The sequence below is a fragment of the Heliangelus exortis genome, chromosome Z, assembly GCF_036169615.1.
Source record: "Heliangelus exortis chromosome Z, bHelExo1.hap1, whole genome shotgun sequence".
Classification (NCBI taxonomy): Eukaryota; Metazoa; Chordata; class Aves; order Apodiformes; family Trochilidae; genus Heliangelus; species Heliangelus exortis.
The window spans coordinates 11207693-11234510 of NC_092454.1; the positions used below are offsets into that span (position 1 = coordinate 11207693).

A 26818-nucleotide genomic window follows, 5' to 3' on the forward strand; every position below is an offset into this window, starting at 1 on the left:
GACCTGCAGTTTGGATCCATACTATAGGATTTATGGAGACATGGTATTAAACACAAACATGCCAAGAAATAGTGCTAGCAGATATGCACATCTGACAGTTTGACACCTATTTCTTTTGGCAGCAATGACATTACAAGAAATGTTGTCATCCCCTCCTCCCTTTTAATTTTTTTTTTCCCTCTCTACTTGAAGAGTTCCTTGCATAAACACCAGATCACAAAGAGCACAACATGCAGCCCCTTGTGTGGTACAACACAGAACCATTGTAAGGGACATGAGAGGTTAGACCCGAGTAGGCAACAGTAGGCAGGGGCTGCTCAGGCACAGCAGCTAAAAAAAAAAACAAAACCCCAAAAGAAAAAAAATTTAATCTCATCAAAATTGTCTTGGGCTCCACTTTTAGGTTTTTTTCAGAAAGAATTTTCTTGCTACACTGACTTCAAGGTAACTGAGAGAAAATGTGTCCTATGCCTGCCTTCAGACCTGCCCTTCTCTCTCATGACCCTCCATCTTGGCCCAAACCTGGAGAACAGAAGGTAGGTTTAGTTTTGCAGAACAGCTGCAAGGGACACTCCAAGAGAGCAACTCATCTGTGCTTCTCTGATCAGCACTCTTTGACAACTCTGTCTTAACACAGGTTTGAAAGCAAGTAAAAACTAACAGGCACTGCCAAGTAGTTCAGAGCCACTTATGCTCACATAGCTTGGGGCCAGCCCCTTCAAAATTTGATTGACATGTTGACTTTCATAGCAGTTGGTCTTCTTTGGAAAACATACAGTATTCCCACTGCCCCCCAAAAACTGGTTGGGGCAGTTTGGTGTGGGAAGGGAAAGAAAGATAGAAAAGCAGGTCACTTAAGTATCTGAAATAATATAAGGGCTGCTTTGTAACCCACCAGAGAGAGATCTGATCTGATTGTATGAAGCTAGGTTTATACATTACATGCCTTCAGGTATGGTATAAAGGCCTTTTTCAAGATGCTGGCAGGGCACTGGAGAGCTGCCCCGGGTAGGGAGAAGAGCTTAATGTGGCCTGGCTTGACTTGCCCATACCACTTCTCAGAACTGGATGCCCAGATGAGCTAGCCTCACCAGAGGGAAACACACTCTGTTTGTGTCCACATCATCACTAAGAACAATGTGGACCAGAAACCAAGGAGGTTTCCGACAGCATAGTCAAGCTGCAGCTTTACAAAAAACTTCTGACACCAGAAGAAGTCCTTCACCAAGGACTCTATAGAAACTAAAGAGTCCTGGGACAAAAGGGAAAGATCTCAAGCTCATACATTTGGGGAAAAAAAGTGTACAAATAACAGGTTTCTTCAGGGGAAGAAGGTATCCAGGTGGGTGTCTCCAAGATTTGTGTTGCCTTACCTATAGATGACCTGGAAAGCTGGAAGGTATGGCTAGCACTACTCTGTAGGGCAGTCTTGAGTAGTCTTGGGCAGGTGGGTGTCAAAAGGGTAGAAGGAATCAGCTGTAGAGAAAGAGGCAGATTCAAAGAAAACAAAAGGAGACAAATATTCACCAAAAGTCTATTTAAACTGAAAATTTACTGCCATGGGAATCATCAATGTTTTGTGTGGATTCAGAGCTTAGCTTGAAGTATCTATTGCATAAAAATACATCAGGAAGTTTTCAAGACACAGATACCATCTCTGGTTCTGGAAGGCACCACAGATGCAATTACTGGAGCCAGAAAACTAAAGAAGAGGAGTTTTCACTCTAAGCTTGCCTTATTAAATTCTTCCTAAAACATTTGTTACATCATTGGTAAAGAGAGCAAATGGCTGGATAGACCTTTATCCTGACTCATTACAGTGGCTCCTCTTGGTGCATATGTGTTGTGGGTGTAATATTTTCTTAACACTTATGAGCCAATCCTGGAAGATAATTGACCAAGACATGAAAGGCCACTGCCTAAAGCTCTCAGCCCCATATTGATGCAAGGTTCCCAGGAAACTATTCTAGGAAACAACTTCAATCGGAGACCAAAGTGGAAAGCAAAACTCTCCCGCCCTTTGCCCAACTCCCATTGCAGCAAGGAGCCACACTTAGTCCAAAATTAGCAACAAGTAGAGACAGAATTCCTGGTTAACTTAAAAAACTTTACTTGATGTAAAATAGATACACTAAGAGTGCCCTCTTCTGAGAGCTTCTCCCCAGTCTGATCAATATAGTATCTTCCATCCTTTCAGTGCTGAACAGAGACATGGAGGTTTAGGGTAAGTTCTACCTTGATCTTTCTTTAAAAAAGGACAAAAGTCACATTTAAAGGCTGTAAAATCCTTAGGGGACAAGTGAAAGGGGAGAAATTTACCATAAATTACCAGGCTGGGATGAACCAAGTACAGTGGAAGTGGCATCTTAACTGTTCCTGAGTTACCAGATTCAGTGTTAAGAGAATCTTACCAGATTCAGTGTTTCTCAAAGTCCCACCTCCTGAAGGCAAATGGTCAGAGACCAGAAGACCAGAATAAAATACCCTAAGTTTCTACCTGTTTTCATTTCAGAGAAATGCCAGATACTGTGATCTGAGCAGTACCAGCTGGGTGCTCTATGGCTTATTAATATTTAGACCCTTCGCAGAACTGTAACAGTTTTGACAGAAGTTCTCAGATCCAGACTACAATCATTGGTCACCAGACAGAAGGGATACCCAAAGAAAGTCTTTTGACAAAATTGCTTTAAGGCACATACCTGTGGATATGTGATTACACAACCAGTTAAGACATGGGTCTAGCAGGACACGTCATTTGCTTAAGGTCATCAAAAGAGGCACAGAGAGAATTCAAACTTGTTCATCATGCTGGGACAGGACAATTTTCCCATGTCAGGCTTTGGAAAACCATAAAGATAGCAGATCCTGTTTATCTTTGGACAGACCCTAACACATTGGGGCTATGCAGGAACTCAACAGGAGAGAAGTAAAGTCAGAAGTAAAGTTATCATGGGCACCTCTACATAACTAGTTTCACTTAAGAAAAATTATCTGTCATTTCTTTTCTTCCCTTCCTCTAGAAGCTTTGCCACTGCCAAAATTTCTTGTTCCTGGCAAATGTCAAAACATTTTTCCAGGCAAACTTGCTGATATGTAAGTTGTGCTCTGCTATGGATTCCTCTGGTTGTTTGTTTCAATATAGATGATTCCTTCTTGACTTAGACCTCTTTCTGTAGCTAATCCTGACCCTTTTAAAATTGTGTATCCTGGCTCTAGCTGAAAGAAAAAAAGCACTGCAAAAGAGAAAAAGAAGACTTCACAGAAATTAGCCACTTCCCACTGTTTATCACACACTGCTAAAAAAACTAAGCCAAAAATTGAAGCACAGAGCAGAAGATCGGAGAAGAATACCCCATCCTTTTTGGGGCCTATATTTTCTGACACCAGTGTGATTCAGTTTTCTAATCCTTGTTGGCTATACTCAGCCAGTATAGCCAGCAATAACATTCCAGGAATGTCTTGATATGGCATTCTTAGAAGACTCAGAATTTGCCAGATCTGGGGGAGAGTCATGTTTCTGTAGTAGAACGTAGAACTGAGCATCCCATTGCTGAACAAACTAGAGTTATTGTTCTGGTGTTGGTTGGTATCTCAGAGGTAGAAGTAGACATTTTGGTGCAAGCATCCTCTATTAAGTCCCAGCTTTCCAAAGAAGCCCTCAAACAAAACCAGCTCCACTTATGGACACAGTGCACACTCTCACACCAAATCTGTGAGCAGCAGCTGGCACTTCCATAGCACTTGTCTCCAGACCACTTAAAGGACACCATAGGCTTAATGTTCATGTAAATGACACCAGCATTATTCTTCCCTCAAATATTGCTTAAAAATCCATGCAAAAAGCATGATGTGAAGGCCAGAACATATGCTGAAATTTGAAATTTTGGTAGGTATTCAAAATGGAATAAAGAAAATAAGAATTACCTCTTTTTGATTCAAAAAGGATCAGGAAAAATGCTTCAGATTCATGGGATCAGTCTATTATTCAGTGTAGACTAATGCCTTTTTGGCCAACTGAAACAATTAATAATGCTGTATTTATATTTATGCTGAACAGCCCAGAGAAAGCCTGAGATACCAACAGAAAGGGCTGGTACAAAGGAATCAGGCAAGGAATACTAGGGTAAAGAGTTCTTATAGAACTTAGAAGAAAGGAGCCAAAAACCAAGTAGACATGAGCTCACGGTTTTATGAAATCAATATAGTAAACACTCATCTCCCACTTCCCCAAAAAAGGAAACTTCTCTGTGGGCTGGTGTATAGATGTCCAGAAGACCTTTATTCACTGAGCAGATTTCAGGCATGCAAAACACACACATAGCTGCAACTCCACAGTTGGTCATACAAGTCCTTTACCCCCACAACACTGACTATAAACAAGTCTACTCAAAAATAAGCCATTATACCCCTGAAATACAGCCAAAGGCTGCCACAGAAGCGCTCTTGCTTCACAAGCAAGAGTTGACTTGCAAGCCAGACTGATATCACTTCATTTTCCTGCAGTTCATTTTTACATGAAAATAGGTTTTACACACACACATGAAGAGCTTGGGACAATTTCATAATGATTTATTGCTTTAAACAAATTTGTTCCTTACTCATATGGTGGAATGGCTACGTTAATCTGCAGCACACATTACAGGATGTCACTGATAAATCAGATACTAGATTTATACATTCTATTCACATAAATGAGGCAATTATATCCATGGAGATGAGAGATATAATAAAGAAGATATTGCTTGTGATGTACGCTTCCTCTCACAGAACCTCTTCAGTATCTTGTATGCTACAGACAAGTTTGACAGCATTTCCCAGTCAGTGGGCTTTGCCCATGCACAAAAACAGGGAAAAATTTGTTATTGCAGATTATCTCATCATGCAGATCTTTGACACCAGAACAAACACCACTCAGGCTAGAATAGCTACTCTGTATGGGAAAGATTTCCAAATATCAATCCATTACAATTTTCCCATCTCACTCTGGGTTTGCCTTTACATTAGACATTGCCCTACTGAGCAATCCCAAAGATTGAATCCAAACTGACTCTCTCCTCCTGGATTTAAGAAGGGAGCAGAGAGCATTTAAGGAGTTACGCTATTAAGAGCCACCTTAACTTCTCCCGTTTTATAGCTGGAGCAAATCACTCTAAGAACACTCCACCAACAAATGTAATGTAATTTGGTTGTAATGACAGTCAAATCAGCATCAGAGCAGTGACTGCAAGTAAAACTCTGGCTCTATCTGCAAGCATAATAATTACTGTCAATAATGATAACTATAACAATGATGACAATGACGATGATGATATCAACAACAATAGCAGTAGCTATTGGGGAGGAATGGTAAAATCCACCAGCCCCCTCCCCCCCCTCCAAAACAGATCAAGTCTTTGGCTGGCTTTTGGCAGCTTATAATCAAATCACCTCCCTTTTAAAGCTATGTTATATCATTTATCACCACAATACATGGATGAGCCAAGGAATTACATTACCAATGATGTTTCTCATTGCAAGTGTAAATTAGAAAAATTTGTTAAATTACTCCAGCCAGTGCCATGGAAAGGTTCTGTGGCAAAGTCAGGTATTGGATATATCTTTCCAGCCATTAAGCAGGACCGTAAGATTGTTTCTGAAGATGAAAAAAACATTACAAAGACTCAGAACATCTCACTGAGTTTTGAAAGCCTTTTCAGACTTCAAATTACTGAGAAGAAAAAAATCTTAAGAGCCCAGATTATATTGTGCAAGAAAGTTGTTTTTCATTATACCTAAGATCTAAGATGCTACTTTTAGAATAGATACTTGAAAGCAGAGATATTTAACACAAAGAGAAAAAAAAAATAAAAAGAACAGAACGTAAAAAACCCAAAAAGAACTGTTAACACCTTTTTATGGAGAAGCCACACTGCACAGCACTGAAAACATTGCAAGATGTGAAGGAGAGAAGCCCTCCTCAAAGTCAGTTGTGACAGGTTTCTTCATTTTTCCTGTGTGCTTTCCATAGTATTTCAGATTTAAATCAGACAGCAGTCCTCTTGTTTATTTATTCACTGAAAAAAAAATTGTCAGAATAATACATTCATGCTTCAATAAGTACCAAGTGCTCGTGAAATGACAGAGGGAACCTTTTGTTCTCCTGCTTGGGAGACTTGTACATTAAGTTCATCTCCCTCCCTATGAACAGGAGAGCAGGACAGGGTATGGGTACAGTCAGGGGTACTCATAGTATCTTCCAAGGCAAAGGTTCACATTCGGTCAACCCTATCTACAAAAGAGCAAAAACTGCTTTGCAAAATAAGCCACAGACATGAGTGGCTGAAGATACTTCAAATCCAAATTTACATTCCTCTGAAAGGCCTCTGAGAACATCTCCCAGAGTTACTCAGATGGATATGCAGCATATGCATTAAGGGAATGAGAAAACTACCACTTTCTCTTAGTGAAAAAATTCAAACTTTTTGCTGTTAATTACTCCCCAGACTTCTGAAACACTGTACAGCTTGGATGATTTGTCACCATGCCTGGAATATAGGAAGCAGCCTACATGACTGTTTCCACAGCTCTCTCTGTCCCTCCTGGACAGACACACCTGTAAGATGCTATTTAACTAAGAGGTCAGTGTCTCTGTGTTACAGATGTGCATTTGGAAACACTCAGGGTCTGCAAGTGTTTGGTACAGTTTTGGAAGCTGTTCTTTGTGCTTGTGAGATCATGAGGAGAAAGTGTGGGAACTATACAGAAATTTCAGATTTATTACAACTTTGTATCTCCCAGTCAGAGAGTATCCTCTAGGAAACACATACATTTATCTTTTGTATTCACCAAGGCCTCCTGCACACAGAAATTAAGACAGGACAGCCCAGTCTGTTTTCTGCTGAAGTCACAACCTTCTGTGTTACCACAAATACAGCCTATAATTGAATCTCCCATCCTGATTTCCTCAAAAAGATTATAGCAACACCAAGAAAAAAACATGGTCATTTAATTCCACAGTTTTATACATAAACCATCTCCCTTGCTCTATGGGACACAAGCTCTAGTGTAGGCTAAGATTATCCTGTAGGAGCCACATTCTTATTTGTCCTCACCAATAGTCCTCTACTCAAGCAGAAGAGGGAATACAAGATACAAATAGTGGAGGGAAGGGCCACAACAAACAGTCCAATAATTCATCTAATAGTTCAACCAATGACTCAAGATCAGCCTCCTGAAAGAGCCATGCAATTGCACACAGAATATCCACTCTCTCCCCCCCCCTTCCATGCACTTATATGGAAAACATGCAGTAGAAGCATCATTAAACCTGAATAAACTGACCCAGAGTTCAGTAAACAAGCTCTAAGACACTAACGATAAGAAGAGGAAACATCCAGTACAAACAAGAATTATCACTGTACAGTGAGACTCCTGAGCTACATTCAGGTTCCCTAGCATATACAGAAACATAGTGATTGCTCCTCCAAAAATTTGTTGTTTATTTACACTTACCTCCTGTTCAGATACAACACACCTATGTCATAGGGACAGGCCGACACATACATTTACTCTTTGGCATGTTTCTGATTACAAAGGTTTAATTACAGACCTACACTTCTGCAATCCAGTCAAGGCCTCTGATGAAATCCTTCTGGTATTGGAGCTGCACATTGCTAAGTATAGAGTAAATATAGAGCCTTTCCTGTTCTTATGAAACACATGGTTGCATGGCAGCTGCTTTCTAAGAGGTCTAACACTTGGGAGCACACAGCAGTCTCCAGAGTTTAGGCACTGGATGGAAAGAGCCCAGGAGAGGCACTGGGACATGGGCAGAACAAACCACAGATGATCAGCAGAGCAAAGACAGACCAAGTAATTCCAGGGAGACCTGGGTGCAGAAGGGTCTCCATTCAGGCTCCTGGTCCTACATTTTTTACCCTTCCCCCTTCTGGTTTTCCTCTGTCATTCATAACTCTCACTGGGCTTATTTTTCTTTACCTTTGGAAAGGAGAAGAAGTCCTGCATGATGAGTCAGATGAAACTGCAAGAATCACAGAAATCACAGAGTGTTAGGGGTTGGAAGGGACCTTGAGAGAGGTCCTGCCAGAGTAGGAGCATCTAGTGTAGGCCACATAGGAACATGTTCAGGTGGGTTTTGAATGTCCCCACAGAAAGAGACTCCACAACCACACTGGGCAGCCTACTGTCAGTAACCAGAATACACACATGAGTTAAACAACACAGTGGGCACCACCCACTAATCTGCAAGCACAGAAATCAGGTGTGGGCAGTGTCTTGCATGGCTCAGTCCCTCCCTGAGCAGGGTTTCCAATTCATTTAAAAAATAATCTCAAGACCAGTGATTCAGTAAGGCTAGTAATCATATGGAATGAGAAGAAGCATTAGTTCAGACCCTACTTTGCAGTTTTTCACAGTGGGGATGTGACCTAGTAGAGTAAGGAACAGGATGGAGAATGCTATGCCCAGTGCCTCAGGTGGTCAATGCAGCATCTCATGGCCAGAGAGCAATGGTGGTAGGGTTTGGCTACCTTTGATGCTTCCTTAAATGACTTGAGACAACAGCTTCCCTACAGCCAAGACTGCACACTGAGCTTGACACTGCTGTCTAAAGTTATACCCGTGGGACTTCTCCAAAGCTGATGTTTATATCTTTCATTTGTACATATTTCACTGTGCCAACAGTGGTTGGGGACAATCCCAGCCTTGAAAGACAGAATCTAGCACACACCAGATATCAGCTAATCTGGACAACAATACTGAGATATTTTCAGAAGCTGGCTGCAGACCTCTTCCCTGCCACAATGTGAGGGTTGCCATGGGAGGAAGGAGTCTCACAGGGAGCTGAATTACAGGAGACAATACTTCTTCCTGCTGGACTAACCAGTTCTCCTCTAATCCATCTACACAACACTTAAATATTATTGCTGTACTAGTCTTGGTGCTATTTGTCCAGGTTTGACCAAGTTATCACACCATTTGAAGTATGCCTTTGGAGATACCAAAGCAGAAACTGTCTCAGAAGGGTTCCAGTTGCATCTTGCTGCCACTCACTTCCACTCTAAGGATCTTCACATACTCCCACTGCTTTTCCTTTTCCTTTTGAGGATCCTTCATGCTTCCATTTCTTTATTTATGTTTATATCAAGCAGAAGCTCTGTGACTGCCTCCTCATGGAGCGTGTGATGGACTGTTTGCCCTGCAGAGCCCAGACCAGCATCATTTGTCACCCCTCTCTCCAATCCTGTTCTCTGCCTGATGTCTCAAACGGTGAAAGCATTTCCTTCCTCCTTTTCGTCCTCCCCCTCCCTCCTGACGTATATTTTTTGCATCCAGTTTTATTGCTTTCTCAGGCTCTGCCCGCAAGGACCAGGCATCGTGAGTTTTAAGAGCATGGAGCATCGCATCACCTGGACACAGCCGGGAAAGCCCTCAGGTCCTTCTCCCTAGCTGACCCCAGACACTGCTGAAAAGGTCCGGATCCACTTTCCGTTCCTCTTTCTTGCAGAAACAGCACCACCTTTTGGATCCCGGCACGATGCCGCTGCAGAGCGCTGAAAGCTCCCAAGACAAGCCTTAAACTGTGCTCATTTCACGCACTCCCAGTATTGTTGCCTGGATAAAAGAAGATCCCACCAGCCCCTAAAGTGAGAATCTGAGTGCTTCTTCACTTAACCCAGTGGCTTTTCAGGTAAGATAACTGGTTAGCAATTGCTTCCACCTCCACCCAGCTCTATGCACAAAGTCCAGTAAAGCAGGTACCAGCCTGGCACAGAGCACACAGACATTTTCAGCCCTGACTGTACATACACACACCAATCCTTTGACCCTTCCCTAGTCAGCCTACAAGCATGAACCAAATGCAAACGAATGGTGCTGGCAAACCCAGCTTCTTAGGAACAATCGAGACGTAGTCATTTGTTTGGAGCTGGTGGTTTATCTACCAGAAAAACAAGAACTGGGGGAGTTTTTTGAGGCTGGGCAGCAAGAACCTGTAATACAAGAAGAAAAATGACAATGCACACATATTTAAATTAAAAGTTCACCCTCTATTTTAGGTCATGCTTGATGAAAGGCCTGAAACCTTGAGCATCTTCTTCCATTACAGGTAAAATGGGTCATAGAGCTACAATCAAAAAGAAATGCATTGCTTCGAGGAACTGACTTTAATCACCCACCTGGTTTCCCTTCCCCCCCTAGCTCTGATAAATCAATCTCACTTTATTGATGTGATTCCCACCAGCTGGGCTCTGATCCTTCTGCCTGCCTCAGGTTCAGAGATACCAGCAGAAGTGAGGCTTTCCTCATCAGGGACCAAGCAGAACATGTGCACCCCTTTACTGGTGCAAATTCAATTCAGTTTCAGAAAGGAAAGTGTTTTGCTCAGAATCCAGCAGAATCTGCTTAATTTGAGGGATTAAGCCTTCTGTTACACTCCCTGGTAAACCTCCTTTGGGCATGTCTGTGACACGAGACCTAAACCACTTTTTAAAATCCAAAAACTGATTGCACATGCAGATGGCTGAAGATGCACAGCAGATTACTACTATCCTTCAAGTCTGAGATTAAAGATGGTTACAGGTTTACTTATGTTTTCATGGACTATGACTGTGTGCCTTGACCTTTGCAGTGGTAGAAAGTGGAGTAGTCTGGCATATTTAAAGATACACACACAAGTATCTGCATTCTGTTTTATAATGTGTTCCAGTAACCTTGAAATAAAGTTGGCATATTAAATCAGATTGTCATTTGCAACACCTTTCAAAATCCACGCATTACTAGGCAGAAGCTTTCATTCACTACTTCTGATTTACCTGTAAATTATTCTGTTTTCCACTAGTGTTCATCACTTTTCCCTCATAAAACCCAGGAACCTAATTCTACTGGGGTAACACAAAGGATAAAACATCAGGGGATGTAGACTCTGCCATAAACTTTATGTCTTCTTTGCCTGGGCTCATATTCTGGCAGTCTCTAAAAAGCTGGTGTAAAATTAGGTAAAATATCCTATATACTTTTGCCTTTCCTAATATAGCCCTTAAAAGAGCCTGCTTCAAAGCATCCCTCTGTGTTTTTTCAGGGTCATAGTTTGGCTAATCAGCAACCATCTCTGGAATGAAAACTTGGCTGAAATGAGCATATTAGCTTTCCTGTCACAGTATCTAATCTGAGTTAAAATGAAAACAAATATGCAAAGACTGAAACAGTGTTTGTCTGTTAAAACAATCTAGATGAACACCACATCAGAAGGAACTGATGAAGAATTCAGGTATTTACATAATAAAGTTGAAAGTAGGCTTTGAGGCAGCATTTTTACAGTCTCTCCCACCTAGACATAGTTGTACCTGGAGGTGCAATTTCAAAATATTCTGCATTGAAAATACGCTCAACAACAGCTGCTGAAGAAATGAACAGAGCTTCTGCCAACTACTGGCAAAAGTTTTCCTCCTAAGGATTTATAGTCTGATCACAAACTCATTGTAGTCGATAGAAAGAGTCCCATTGACTACTTTAGGCTTTCATATGGATGTGAGCTCTAGCTTTTAAGTGGCTCTACTATTAAAAAAGCAGGAGAAAAATAACTTGTTCTCTATTTACACCCCTAAGGATGGCTTTGGGTTCTGGACATTAACAGCTTTATTTGACAAACACAACCTGTGCCAGACTTCAGACCAGCTGGACTTGTTCTGGGACAGAAGAGATTCTTTTTAAGTTTTAACCTTATTAAAGTACAACTTGGAACTATCTGGGATGTATTATACACACACACACCAAATAAGAACTGAGTATTTTTCTGATGATAGCTGATATTTTTGCCAGAAACTAGCAGCCTAAGCAACCTCTTTTGCTAGCTGACTCCATGGTCGTTCCAGCTAAAGCTGGCAGAGACCATCCCACACTAAATCTGTTTAATGTATTTTGTGCTCTTAACTTTCTGAACAGAGTTCACCTAAACCAGCCCTAAAACACAAAATATTCTAGTTCATCCTTAAAAGGAGTGAGGCTAATGAAACATCTCACTTTAAATGCCCTGGTGCCTTGATAAGACACTTGACAGCACACGGTCATCGGTATTTTTGTTTTCAAGCTACTGCAGTGAGACAACAACACGATCACGAGAAAGGAAACTAATTGATAAAGAGAAACTGAAAACCAGCAAGGCAAACAGGAAAATGCCAGTATGTACACTAACTGCATTAGGAGCAAACAACTCCCCTAGCAATAAGTAGTGCAAATGTTACACTGCTCTTTTATTTTATCATATCTGTTTTTGTAGGGGTGGGAAGAAATTGAAGTTCTTTCCAGGTGACACTGGAAGTGTCAGTCTCCTAACAAATAAGCTGGGTTACAAATGCTGGCAGCCTGGTACTCTCCACCCTCAGCCCTTCGTGAGCCCCCTTGGCCCCAGCACCCGATGTGCTGGTGAAGCTGCTGGGGGGTTGGACACCACCAGCAGAAATACAGCAAACAAGTAACAGCCCGGCACACTTACACAGGATTTCCTAACATTTGTTTTTCTTTGACTCCTCCCTTTGACTTCCCTCGGAATCCCATCCAAACCCTCCTGTCTTCGGCTTTAGCTCACATACACAGCAGAGGGAGCTAAGCCACCAGGAAAAAAACAAAATACAACAGTAAAGCCCCCTCCCTCCCCCCTTCATCACTGAGAAATTGGTTATAACTCCATCAGTCCTCTAGTGTAAATCTCCACTTCCTTAGTATGGATGGGTCCCTTGCAATGATGTCCTCTCTTCCAGCCCAAGCCCCTCCTCAATACACAGCAGATGAGCAGGAGAGTATATGCTGTGCTTCTATTGGCATCTCTGGTATTCTGTCATGTATCAAGGATACTTTTTAAAAAGGATTTTTTTTTCTCTACAATTTTCCTTTTAATAGCATGTGTTCTTCTATATATTGATTACAGATTGGAATATTTTGGGATATATTTGTACTACAGAATCACTCAATTCTCTTGTTTTCTGTGCTCACTCTAATCCAACTTTAGATTCCCATTACCTGCCAGAAAGCCATGAGGCTCTCTTGTGAACCCATCCTCAGCTGGTGTAAATGTCAACCCTACTCTCGCCTTGTCCAGACCTCTCAAAAAAGAAAATTTCATGTCATAAACCCACAATTACTTCTCACAGCAGCTACATGTCCTGCAATCTCCCCAAAACTACAGTATCATGAAAATGTAACTTTCATCTGTGATGCACTGATGCTCATGGGGCAGTATAATTCATAGGACATCTTTATTACTGCTGCACTGAGTTACAAGAAGCTGCTGAAAAAACTTTCAGAAAGTGGATAAAGAAATGGCAGAATAAATACCAGACAGGAAACTATGAAGCAGGAAAAAAATACCTTTCAAAAAATATAAAAAAAATACCTTTCAAATTTCAATATAGTTTATAGTATATATTCAATTCAAAATAGTTCAAAATTCAGCATCTGTCTTAGCTGGCCATGCCAATTCCCCAACTGTATAACTTCTCTTTGACTCAGCAAAGTACACTCCAGTAGAGTTAAATTCAGTTAAATAAGATGTCTTCAGTCTAACTCTCTTATGAGAATTCTGAAAACACAGAGGGTATAGTCCCCTCTTCCCACCATCAGTTCCAACACCACCAAATATGCTGTTGTTCAGTACCTGAACAGAGACATTCATATCTGAACCTTTCTGATTGTCCCTGTCAGGGAGCCAGCTGGGAAGTCCAAAGAGAAGACTTAAACCCAAACTTAAGAGCCATGTTTTAGTAAATCTTATGGAAGTACACCGTGTGTGCTCCTTCTCACTCTACATTGCCCAAGTGGTATTGGCCTCAGCATACTCATCTGTGTGAGGATCTCCAGCCCATACAGATGTCCAGATAGATGACGTCTGCAGCTCTTCCCTTGTCTACTTATGCAGTCACTGTACCATAAAAGGCCACAATGTTGGTCAGGCAGGACTTTCCCCTGGTGAAGTCAGACTGGCAGTCTAGCATCACTTCCCTGTCCTCTACATGCCTTAGGATAACTTTTAGGAGGATCTGCTTTCCAATCACACAGGTGAGGCTGACAGGTCAGTTGTTCCCAGGATCCTCTTTTCTACCATTTTTGAAAATGGGTCCCATAAGGATGCAATAAAGTGCTGTAAGCAATAAGGGGTTTTGATGACTCTTCAGCTCTAAAATACTATTCAAGAACTAAACAATGCAGTTCTGACATAGGGGTGGGGGGAAAAGCGAGGCTTGCACAATATACAGGCAAGGGAACTGAATCACAGAAATTTGTGCAATTTTTTCCTGAGAAACATTCATCTTGTCCTTAGATGTCTTAGGTTTGAATGCACTTTTATATAAACAGAACAACAATACCCTACAATTTTATTGGAGGCCAGAAGTACTCAGACTCAAGCCCTTAAAATTTCTGAGCAATTGTAGTCAGCAGATGCTTTACAAGACCTGTAATTGCAGACAGAGAGAAAGTACCTCGGTGTGTCCATTAGGTGTCACTTTTGTCCACTCGTACTTTCTTTACTTGAGCTTTACAACACTGTCAAGAAAGCATTTTTCTTGGTATGCCAGAGGTACCATTCCTTTCCTATGGTAATAAGTATTTGGGACAGGCATGTGCAAAAATACTGGGTTTGACCAGAATTCTCTCCAGGCACAAGAGGAATGCTCAGAATCATTTTGGCATCTGGTCATATCTGGACTGAACTAAAGACTGATCAGGCACATCCAGATTTTGCTCAGAGTTCAGTTCTGCAAGGTTAGGAACCCTGAAATGAGGACTCTCCTCCATGATCCTGTCCTCTCTATTTCTACTTATCCTCACCTATGTTAAAGTACCTTCTTGGTACCTCCCTCTGTACTGATGGAGATATGAGACACAGTCCACCCATGGTCACTTCAGGTGAATTTTTTTTTACCTCATCCCCCTGCCACACAGGAAAGCAGAAAGCACTGAAAGATAAACTTCTTTTGCAGAAGGATGTTAGGCCACGGCTGCAGGGATCAAAGTGGAGCCAGCCAGTGGAATGTTTTCCTGGCTGGAAAATGTTGTTTCTGCCCTGCACAAACCTCTGGAGCAGAACTGCAGATACCTGTCTCTACCACCAGCCAACAACAGCCCTGACAAGCAAAATCTGGCACAGCTCACTGTGGCCAAGTGTAAGACATTTTATTAATCTCATAAAATTTTTGATATTTTTTACGAATTCTTTCCTTTGTCCCAGTACAGGAAACTTCCACCACACAGGAGAGAGAGCTGAAGGAAAACCTATGCTTTCTCAAGGAGAGTTTAGAGTAAAGCCTGGTAGCAATTGCCATAATACTGTTCCAGACTGAGAGACTGCACTTTGGTGTGAGGTGCCAGAGCTCCAGCAAGACCTAAGTTTCCCTTTGCCAGTTTGGCTGATGTGGTGGCAGCCTCTGCCAGAGGGACATGGCAGCAAGCAGAGCATCCCTCACAGCTCCCTGTTCCTCAGGGAGCAGATACACAGGCACGTGCTGATGGACACCCACATACACAAGAATTTCTTGCTGGTTTCTCACGAGGCTCACAGGTGTCATGGAGAACAGATGTGAAATCCAATCAGCTCCAGCAGCAGAGCTGTGGAAATGCCAGGGGAGCTGCACCCATTTGTTTCATGTGGGTGGCTGGGGCCAGAGTTGAGGATTTAGCTGTCACAGAGACCCTGCCAATGCACAGGTGCCAAGGATGCTCCTCCCCTTGGTGCCTGGCCTGCTTTGAACAGTACAGATATGGAAACTTCATCCTGTTTCTGCATAGTCACAATAACCCAAAAAAGGCCATTTTGCATCTATTATCCCTATCCATATCCCAGCACTCTGGTGAAGTTGGAAAATTCATCCCTAGCTAAGTGAACTGCAAGCTACAACAATAGATTTAAAATCTGCACTCAGGCATCTTCATGACATTGAAACAGAACTTGCAGCAGTATTTCTCTCATGCAAAACAGAAGCATTCCCCACAGCTGCCTCTAGCTCCTCTACAAAGATACAGCATCTAAAGCAAAAATTGCATCTGATATTCCCAAATAACTGAAATTACCGAAAATATTTTTTGTTACTAAAGGCTAGCTGAATAAAATTAACCCCTTCTTCCATAACCCCACATTAGCCATGAGCCATCAGTACTAAGGTCCAGAGAGGGATGTACAAACCACAAAGGCACTGGGATGCTCTCAGCCCTGCCCCAGCATGCCTGGGACTGCAGGCTTGGAGAGCAGTCAGAAAATATAATTTTTATAAACTTAACTAGTTTCTCTGGCCAAGAACTATCCCAAAACACATCATTCTATTCTAAAACCAGTTCTTCAGCTCCAAAGAATTAGAGGCTGTTGTTGCTGCTTTCTTGTCTTGCAGAGATAACTTGCAGCTGTTCAAAAACAGCTGATAGGAATTTTTGGTCGCCTGTCTAACAGCACAGTATTGTGGCCTGACCCAAACTGAAGGAATTTACACTACAGTGTGAGTTCCAAACATGTAATATCAAATTATTTATCAGGAGATATTTCTGGGTATGGGTAAGCTGTGTGTAAAGGCCTCACACAGTCACACTGGAGCTCAGTTTTCCGGAGGTGAGATCCAGCCCCTCAAGTCATAATGCTCACATTCCAAGGGAAATGCTCAGTTTCTGAAGGAACCTTTTTTTTTTTTCTCACAAGTGGCTCATAGGCCCTTTCTTCCTGAGCACTATTTCTCTTGGTAACTGCCATTCAGTAGAACTGTGGACCCTGAGGCAGGCAAATGGGAATTCATCTTCACATGATCACTGTTTCTTCATAGATTCACAGAACGGTTTGGCTTGGAAGGGACCTTAAAGATCATTTAGTTCTAAACCCCCTGCACAGGCAGGGACACCTTCCCCTAGATCAGGTTGCTCAAGGCCTTGAACATCTTTAGAGAGCAGGCAGCCACAGCTTCCTTGGGCAACCTGCAGGTGATTAAAGGCCCCCATGCAGACCGTGGCTTGCAAGTGGAAAGCAGATTCTATCTGTCTAAAGAGAGCCTCAGCGACTTGGTCATCCTGGTTGGGTGTCCTGTAGCAGACCTCCTCTATGATATCACTTGCCCCTGACTTCCCTTTGATCCAGACCCATAGGGTCTCTGTCAGCTCCTCTTCCATCCCCAGGTGGAGCTCCATGGACTCCAGCTGGTCACTGATGTAGAGAGTGACACCCCCACCTGTTTTGCCTTTCCTGTCCTTTCTGAACAGTTTATATCCAGCCATCCCCATGCTCCAGTCATAGGAGCCATCCCACCGTGTCTCTGTGGTACCAATAACCAATCACCATAACAGTGATACCAATATCAATGCCTTGCAGGCATGCAGACATGTGCAAGTTGTCTTGATTATTCCCCATGATTCACACACCTGCATAGAGGTATTTGAGATGTGCTCCCTTCGAAGCAGCCTTACTGGCAGGGCTTATATCTATCCATACACTTCAACTAGTCAGAAGTGATAAAGCAAGAGAAGAGGCAGAGAAAAATCCAGGTAAGTTCCTTTCCAGCAGCCCATTCAGCCAGGTAAACTCAGCCACAAAGATAAAGGTCTTCTTCATCAGACAGTACTCATCTCTGATTACAACCCATAACAACTAAGGAAAGGAACTGCTCAGCCCACTTTGCCCAAAGGGATCTGTTATTGTAGCTGGTCAGAGGAAATAGCATTATCAGCCAGGGCTGAACTACAAGGTGAACTAAAACTCAGACATCAACAACTGCATTTAAATCAAAAGGATACTTGCAACAAGAGAAACTTCAAGGTGAGGTCTGAGGGTTTTCACAAAATTATAAACATAAAATATTAGTGTACTGGGCTTGGGGGGCCTTTCAATATATATAGCTACAGAAGCGTGACAAAAACAGGGTGGCTGCCCAGGTTCAGTGTGCTTTGAAGCAGGGACTTTTTCAGGATTAAGCCTTTCAGTCAGTAAGCAATGTCTGAAAGGCTTGTCACAACATTCAATAGTTCAGTTATCTATTTTCTCCCAGCCTTGAAAGAGTGTGGGGATTTTTGTGCTTTTCAAATAAGTGACTTAAAGTTTGGTTTGTAAAACAATGGTGACTTCATATGTGACCTGAGCAAAGATGGATAATGGATGAGAATATTACCAGGCTGAGGGCTTCTTGGGGGGATGACTCACTGCTGTGACCCGCCCACTCATGCAGAACAAGAAAAATACCCCTCTGTTAAAATGATGCAATACCCATTTCCTAGAAGGTTTCACAGTCTTCCCCTGAATTACCTTCTGCAAAGTCTTCATTTTCACAGAATTTTCTGAATGCTCAGCCTTTGGTTTTCATTAGTCTTCATCTCTGCAGAACAGCTGTGTGTTTCCACACCAAACAAACCAAAATAGCTGTTTTCCAGGAACTAGCCTGGGAAAAGGTTCAGTAACAGCTTCCTACACCAAACTCCATCCATCACCCACAAGTTTTGCTTAACCACCTGTAAGACAACAAGCAACCAGCCAGATTTTGAGGTTCCTGTTACTGCTTCCATTGCCACTTGTCTTCAGCATATGGAAATATGATACTAACATCCTTTACCATCTCCTGTATTCTCATCTTCCCTCCTTCCCCTCTCGTCTTTTATTCCAAAAGCAGCTTCAAAGGCTCTGGAAACTTCAAATCTTCCATTCCCCACACACTGCCCCTTCCTTTGATTGCATCTTTCACACCTAAGTCCCCACCACATCTAGATGGGCAGCACAGCACTGGAGACTCAGCATGGCATAATCACAGGTTTCTCATGATTGAACTGAAGAACACTGTCAGTGAGAACTTCATTTCTCTTGAGTGGGAAAGGTGTCTAGGAGGACTACACTCAAACAAAAGATACCACATCTCCCTTCTTCCATTTGGATACTGTATAAAAGTGTCCAACTGAAAGTTGTATTTGGAACCTCATTGCACAGCCATCACACCTCTGTGTAAAGTCTGGGTATCTTCCTCTGAAAACGAAGACGTTTTCTGTCTCTTGTTCAGTCTTGGGTTTTTGTTTCTTGTTTTTGGTTTTGGTTTTGGTTTTGGTTTTGGTTTTTTAATAAACCCTTTAGTATGAGCATGATTGATCACTACTATGACCTAGCTAATGCAAAGAAAGAAATTGGTAAAATGAGTTTTACCATGAAGAGGACAAAATTGTATTTTAAAGCAGTTTTCAAGTGCTCTTTACTCTTCAGTGGCTTTGCTGCCATGGATCAAACTGTTGAAAAGGATGTCCGCAACCATGATATTATCTTTTTCAAACACGGGGTCAAACATGGACTATGTGCCATTTCAGGTCCTTTTTGAGAAAACCTGAATATCCAGCTTTTCAGGCCATGTCAGTGAGCAAAAAAAGGAAATTCTGCCAAGAGCTGACATCTGCTGGTGCCCTCATCTGGGGACACAGTACAAATATGTTTTGCAGATGTCTGAGCCATCCTACAATGCAAGACATTGAAGTTTAACAATATGGTATACAAGTATGTCTTCTTCTGAAAAAATCAAATCAAATCAAATAGGAGGAGAAAAGGAAGAAAGAAAGAGGAAAAAAGGAAGAACAGAAGAAATCAAACCAGCCCTCTAGAGAAGCCAGTTGACTGAGTCCTCACAAAGCTGCAACACAGGGAGACAGGCACCACTGAGAGTTCCTGTGACTGTTTTGCTTTCCTACAGGTCAGAAATTTTAACTGATCTGTGGTGGGCAGCAAAAACCACTGCAGAAGGGGACCTGCTTCTCTGAGCAAATGTCAGTGCTTAGCCCACCCATCTGGGCATGCACCCACACAGACAGGGAACAGGGGTAGCCTGTTCACCTTTCAGTGACTCTTCAATGCAATAGCCACTATCCCTAAAATCAGGAAGGGGATTTGAGGACTCTGCAAGCTGAGCTAATGGCAGAGGAGGAAATACTGCAAGAAAGGCACGTTTCTGACTCTGCTGTGCTGCTCTAGTCATGCAGGTGATCCACAAGGGCAGCTCTTCAGGGATGCCCATCAGTGTTAATAAGGGACAGTAATCAGGGAAGAGGGGTAATTCAGTTGATGCAAGTGTAAAATTACATTACAGGGTTTGTTAAATTGAGGCAACAGACAGGAAGATGGTGTACCCCCTTCCCGGCCCAAGAAGACTTATCCCAGCGGCAAGAGCCTGGCTCAGTCCTCAGCTCTGGGGCCCCAGAAAAACAACTTAGGAAAGGGGTACAATTATTCATCTGAATGCTCCTTCCCTGGGCAGCCTTTGTTCTCTGCACCAGTGCCTTGAAAAACAGGTGCAACTTCCATATAGCTTTTGTATAATAAATGTCAAAGGAACAAAAGAAAGAGAAAATATTACCTATTGGAGATTTCCACCTGAGGGTCTGTGGTTAGGCTAAATGTCCATAACATAAAGGAGAGTAGAAATGATCAACATTAAACAAAAAGTGAACCTCCAGCATGCTATATATAGCAATTTAATCTCGAGCAAGCTTCTGACCCCACATAACAAGAATGGCTCTATGAGAACTTACAGTCTCTATAGGAGAGAGACACAAATCTATCAATTGCCATTACATATTTCCTGGAGGTGGGTTGTGTGGGCTTTTTTTGATTTTTTTTCCTTTATTTTTCTAGTTTTTGCATTTTCAGTCTCTAAAAATGTAGCTGGTTGGTCTTTGTTGGGTGCAGACCCACAATCTTGTTCATAGCTACATTTCATCCCCTGGTAATAAGTACACATATTTATTTCTCTAAAACTTCTGACCTTTACCCTTTTAAAAAGACTTATTTCTCCTTACCCCAAACACTGTGAACATCTGCAAAACCCTGGGCTAGTTTATAGTTAGAGGCAAGGATTCCTGATAATTGTCTGATAAACAATCAGGAAAACACTATAAAAATGGGTTGTGGAGAGGCCTCTCATCCTCTTCCTTATACCAGAGGTTACTGAATCATGGAAACATCAATTAAGGCCGAAGTGAAGAGCCATGAAGTTAGATAGATTTTAATCATGCTAATAACTTATTGTCTGAAGAACAATTTAAACATGTAGTTCTAAGTTGTTCCATTTCCTCTGCTTCAATAAATATAGGATGTCTATAGCCCATAATTACATAGACAAGCTTTGATAACTGCTTCCTCTTTTGCATAAAGGTCTTTCTCTCAGTTTTGTTCTTAAGCAGACTCTCCCATCAGCTGTTTTTCTATGCTAATAGACACAAATTAAAAAACAATTAGACATCCTCAGAGACACAACAGAATTGCCCTAGGATTATTTCTGTGAATGTGCCTCATCGTTCTGCATTTTCTGAAATTTTCTGCTGTTATCTAGCTCAGGTGGTTTGAAAAGGTTTCAAATAAAGAATGAATGAAGTAGACAGAATTAACAATAAAACAATTAGGTGATAGTTTAGAGTGATGATAATAAGCCTGTAGTTTGGTAACTCCCCTTCAGAATTTAGCCACAATGACAAAGAATAGTGTCCAACTCAAAAGAGTTCAGAAAAAAATATTCCTGTGGGATGAAGTACAATTAATTATATTTATTATATATATAATTTACATTTAAATATATGTAATTTTGTTTCATACAGAGCTCTCAATTGTATCATCTGAATCAGGGAGTCCTTATTATTGTATATTGCCAGAAATTGGCAGAATAAAAGAAGGGAAAAATTACTTCATGCCCATCCTGTTTTCATTGGTCCAAGCATTTTCCTTTTCAGGAGTCCCATAGCCACCACCACAGGCACATGCCTGAGCAGAGCCTGCCTGGCTGTACATAATGTGCTATGCTGGTTCTCCCTGATGCCCAGAACATGGGATCAAATACTTCACAGGAAAATGCATCAGTCCAACTATCCCAGAGAAAACAGTCTCTTTGATCCTCCACTCCAATACAATTCTAGGGCCACATTTAAAATTTCCCTCCATCACATTTGCCACCAGGTATGGCCATACATTTTTTACAGCCACGGATGGAAGATCAGCTAGATGCATCCAGCTGTTAAGAGAACAAGAACAAGAAAACCTCTCTTCGTGGTTGAACACACAACATCACTTCAGCAGCAGGCTGCTTTGAATGCTCCCTCCAAAAACTCTGTTGTGCACCACACCTTAGCAGCAAACTCCTGGGTGTGTAGTGAAGTAAATAGAGGAAAAGAAATAGCAGGTGGAAAATCTCTCTATGCACCACAACTGCAGCTCCAACAAGTTCTGCTCTCCTATGAAACTTGTCCTTTTCTTTCCTTTACAAACAGCACACCAGGAGAAGCCTGTAACCACTAAGGCCTCCATTACCATGGGAGGTCACAGAACAGGCTCCATTTCCTACCCGCCAGCTGCTTGACTTCTCAATTTGCATTTTTTTCCCTGTGTACATAGAAGCTGGGTTTGCAACTTGCTGGGTTTGTAACATCCTCTTCTGCTGGGAGAATATTTTAACTAACTGAAGAATTTAAATATTCACACTGGAATGGATAGAAGGAATTCCAGATAAGGATAATTGCAATCTTTCTCTAGTCCTGGCTAATTAACCCATCAAATATACTAATGAAAGATAAGTAATCTTTCATGCTATTGCTTCTGTGTTTGAAGGAAGGCTGTGACTTCCAGGTTTTCTGCTTACAGGTCACTTTGCCTATATATCCCTGGAAGAATGTGATGTTCCTTCAATCTTTCACAAGCATCCAACAAGACAGACTGTATTTTGGTGATTGCTCCCCTTATATGTGTACCTCACATTTCCAACTATATCACTATAAATTATATGCATAAATGAATGGTTTAATTTGATCACACTTTAATAAATAATATTGCCAATCCAGCACCATGAACCAATCACCCTCATACCAGCTATTTTACAACCTAGGATAAATACTCTACAACATCACCAACAAAATATAATACAGAAATATCAAATCTGTCTAAATTCTAGGGTTTTTTCTGTAATATAAGCTGTGGCTGGTGTGTAGGACATCATGTTGAAAGAAGAGACAAACACTTGCTCCAAACCCAGTAGCACTGAAGTAAAAAAAAAAGTAAAAGCAAATAAAAATAAAAAACAAAACAAAACAAAAACCAAAACTAAACCAACCAACCAACCAAATAATAAAAACAAAAAAAACAAAAAAACAAAAAAAAAACCAAAAAACAAGAAAGAAAAGCTGTGGATAGGGATACAAATAAAATCAGGAACAGGAAGTATCATGGGTAGATACAATGATTATCAGAGCTGTCAGTACTACATCCTGTGCATTGCTTATTGTGCATGCTCTGTTGCTTGGGGGACAAATTCAGAGATAGAGCTTCCAGAGGTTCTCCCTTGTCAGATTCCCAGAACTGTGGGTCCAGCAGGTCATTGACTGACTGCCCTTGTGACTCTAGTTTCCCATGTATGGTAACAAGAGTTTTTAAATGAGGTTTTTAAAAGCCAGACAATGTATTTTACTTGTTTTTGTGGGTGCAGTAATTTTCTGCAATTGCTGAGATACCATGGTTTCCATGGCCCTGAACCAAAACAGAAAATTCACATTATTTACTTTGGCTAAGCATCCAGACTACTGTTGGCATCCCTGGTCTGAGCCTCTGGATTTTCAGACTTGATATGATCACTGCCAGAGTTACTGACCAAATGTGGAATCCTGTGATGTGACCTCCTGGGCTGGAGACCTAAATACCAACATTGCTGGATATATGGTGACTTCTACAGGATATGGCCTCTGTTGGGTAGTGGGAACCTGGATCTCAAGGATACAGTGATTACACTGACAACCATGGCAGCAACTAATCCTACAGCTTGAAGCCCTGAATATCTTTCCAGCCTGTGTGATGGAATATGAGACCTCAGCTTGAGGAGGCAGAGGTTTGTGGAGACTTTATGTCTCCAGAGCTACAGGAGAACCCCATGCAAGGCCGGTTAGGTAAGATCTGGAACTGCAAGAGCAGCAGATCCACACTGTTCACTCCTTCCCAGCCCAGAGATGTCCCAGCACCAATAAACACCAAGGACAACGTTGGGAGTGGGGGCTGTCACTCCCCACAGGGTCACAAAGCTCAGCCCCAGTGGTTCATATCCCATGGGATGACTATTGTCACCTGAAGGAGTCATGCCACAGGGACCACATGGTGACTCCAAGAGGAACACGTTCTGTGAGGACACCAGAGACATTCCAACAATGAGAGGGATCAGCAAGGATGCCTGGGGCAGCAGAGCCAGCCAGCTACCCTCCTTCCAGCAGAAGGTGAACCCCATCAGTGGTGTGCAGACCACTAGCCCCTGAGGCATCCCTGCAGCAGTGGGTGAGTGCTAGTGGGGCAGCATGATACAGGTGCCCTGCAGGGAGGGCTATTACTTTCCTCCTCTTCCCTGCCGTGATCAATGGGACTCTTTAGCTCTCCTGGTATAGAACACCCCACCCTGCACCTACTTCCTGGTGGACTTTCTGTGACACCTGCTCCTCAGGGCACCCTGAGGAGCTCCTCTGAGTACTCAGGAGGCACCTCTAGAGCATCTCCCTCTGACACCCCTTCCAGAAGCAATAACACCCAGGCAGGGAAAATATCTGTAACACCTTATCAGCAAGCGACCACACAGACCCTTGACTTAATTTGTCACAGTCCTGTTGACTCTGTGTTGTGTTCATCAGAGCTGCAGAGAAGTAGGCAGCAGATGGCAAATCTCCAGGGAGGCTCCTCCACTGCTTACCCCTTCTCCAGACCTTTTGGAGGTCCTTTGCCATCTTCTCAGCACAGGACTCCCTGTGGATCACCACACTCTGCCATAACCACAGCCTCATCATAGCAGACATCTCCTGACAAATTCCTGCCACCACGTGACAATTAAATTTTCTTGTCTTAAAACAACAACAACAAAACCTCCCTGACTTCTTGTGTCTTTGCAGACTGAGACATCCTTCCAGACTTGAAGCCCATGTACCCTGCCCCCCAAGCTCTACCTCATTGTGCACTGCACGATGATGAAATAGGGACAGAGGATGTCATCATGGCCACAAAGCATGACTCAACCCAAGATGCTGCTATGCAAAGTCTTACCATGATCACAGTAAAGTATTTCTTCCTAATGTCTAATCTGAATTTCCTCTCCTCCAGTTTAAAGCTATAACCCCTCATCCGATCACTTCATGCCCTTGCAAAATGTCCCTCCTCAGCTTTCCTGTAGCCTTTTCAGGTCAACTCCTATTCCTGCCTGAGGGATGCAGACCATTCACTTCATTTCTGTGAAAATCTCAGCTTCCTCACCTCAGATATCTGTACTCCTTCTCCAGAACATGGAGTGGATGGTGAGAGCCCCACTGAGGGGCACAGGGCACGGACACAGGCACCCAGACCCATGAGGGCAGCAGGGAGCTCCAGAAATCAGGACCTTCCCAAAGGACACCCAGCCCAGAGAACAGGAACAGGTTGCAAAGTGCAAAAAATACTTCGCTGTTGTCAAGTGCAAAACCTTTTTTCCTATTTCCCCTATTTACTTCTCCTTTACAGCCCTTGGAGTCAGACAACACATCTGCAGAGAGACCTCTGGTGAGGAAGAACATGGTGTCCTAACCCTCAAAGGGAGACTTATTTCTGGCTTGTTTGCACTCTCAATGCCAAAGGTCACCCAGCAACTTTCCCTCTCCCAGGAGTAACCAACATCCCACAGCAGCACACCCACAGCCAAAAGTGTGCCTGTGGGGGGTGAGGACTCAGCCCGTGACAGTGGCTATGTGGGAGAAGCTTGGTTCCCATGAGCACAGCCAGTGTGAACACCAAACACACCCAGTTCTCTGCTGGTTTTGCTCTCCCTGATATCACCTAGAGCAGGATCTTGAGTGTGGTGTTCATTTAGACAAGGGGGAAATGGCTGCAGGTTGGTGTTGCCATGTGGATCTGCTCCCCATAGGAGGGCTTCCCAGGAGTCAAGTGGATGGTTCCAGCCCTTAGGTCAGCATGGTAATAGACATGTTCTCAGGAAGGACAGCACTGTCTGACCCCTTCCAGCATGTCCTGCTTCCTTTCTCTGTGAGCTGCTCACATCTATAGAGAAAGCACTGAGAACACAAGGGGAGCTCTTTTTGGCAGGGAGGGATGAATCTTCTCCCATTTCTGTTCATGGTCATAGCTATCAATATATTTTTCTTGTAGCCCTGCATGACTCAAGCTCCTGCAGGGAATCTGCAGATCAGCTGTAGGGGAATTCCCATCTCCAAGGGAGGCTTTTAATTTTTGCTCCCATTTAAAACAAGCAGCAAAACTGGCAGCCTCCTCCCTCCCTGTGTGTTTCTGCATATGAAAAATAAAACCGAAAAGGAAATGAACTCATTTCGGTTCAAACGGTGGCAAAACTTTAAAGCGAAAGTATCTAAGAACATGGATGCTGTCATCCCTCTCACACTGCTGTCAGCCATGACTCAAGTGGTCCTTCACTGCCTTCACAGCCTCTGGACACCCTGCCAACTTTCACCAAAGTGTAGTTTCAACCTGCCCCACCTTTTTTTCCTTCTTCTTTTTTTTTTTTTTTTTTTTTTTTTTTTTTTTTTTTTTTTTCTATTTTTTCTTTTTTTGAAATGAAACCCAAGTAATTTTATTGTTTTCTTACTACAGCAAAGAAATGGCCCCACTGACCACTCAACATCCAGATGGAGAGCAGTGACAAATGGTGTCCCTCAGGGGTCCATATGGGACCAGAACAGTTTAGTAACTTAATCAGTGACACATGCAGTGGGCTCAAGTGCACCCTTGGACAGTTTGCAGGTGATACCAAGCCAAGTGATACACTTGATTTACCTCGCGGATGGAATGCCATCCAGAGGGACCTGGAGAAGATCAAGAAGC

The 26818-nt window shown here is 42.5% G+C and overlaps 1 long non-coding RNA gene across 1 annotated transcript; it reads left to right on the plus strand.

The window, feature by feature from the left end:
- Positions 1–9594: 9594 nt before the first annotated feature.
- On the plus strand, positions 9595–10739 carry LOC139790031 (uncharacterized). Its single transcript, XR_011723351.1, has 2 exons — positions 9595–9688; positions 10106–10739. It is a non-coding gene; the product is annotated as an uncharacterized lncRNA (long non-coding RNA).
- Positions 10740–26818: the final 16079 nt, after the last annotated feature.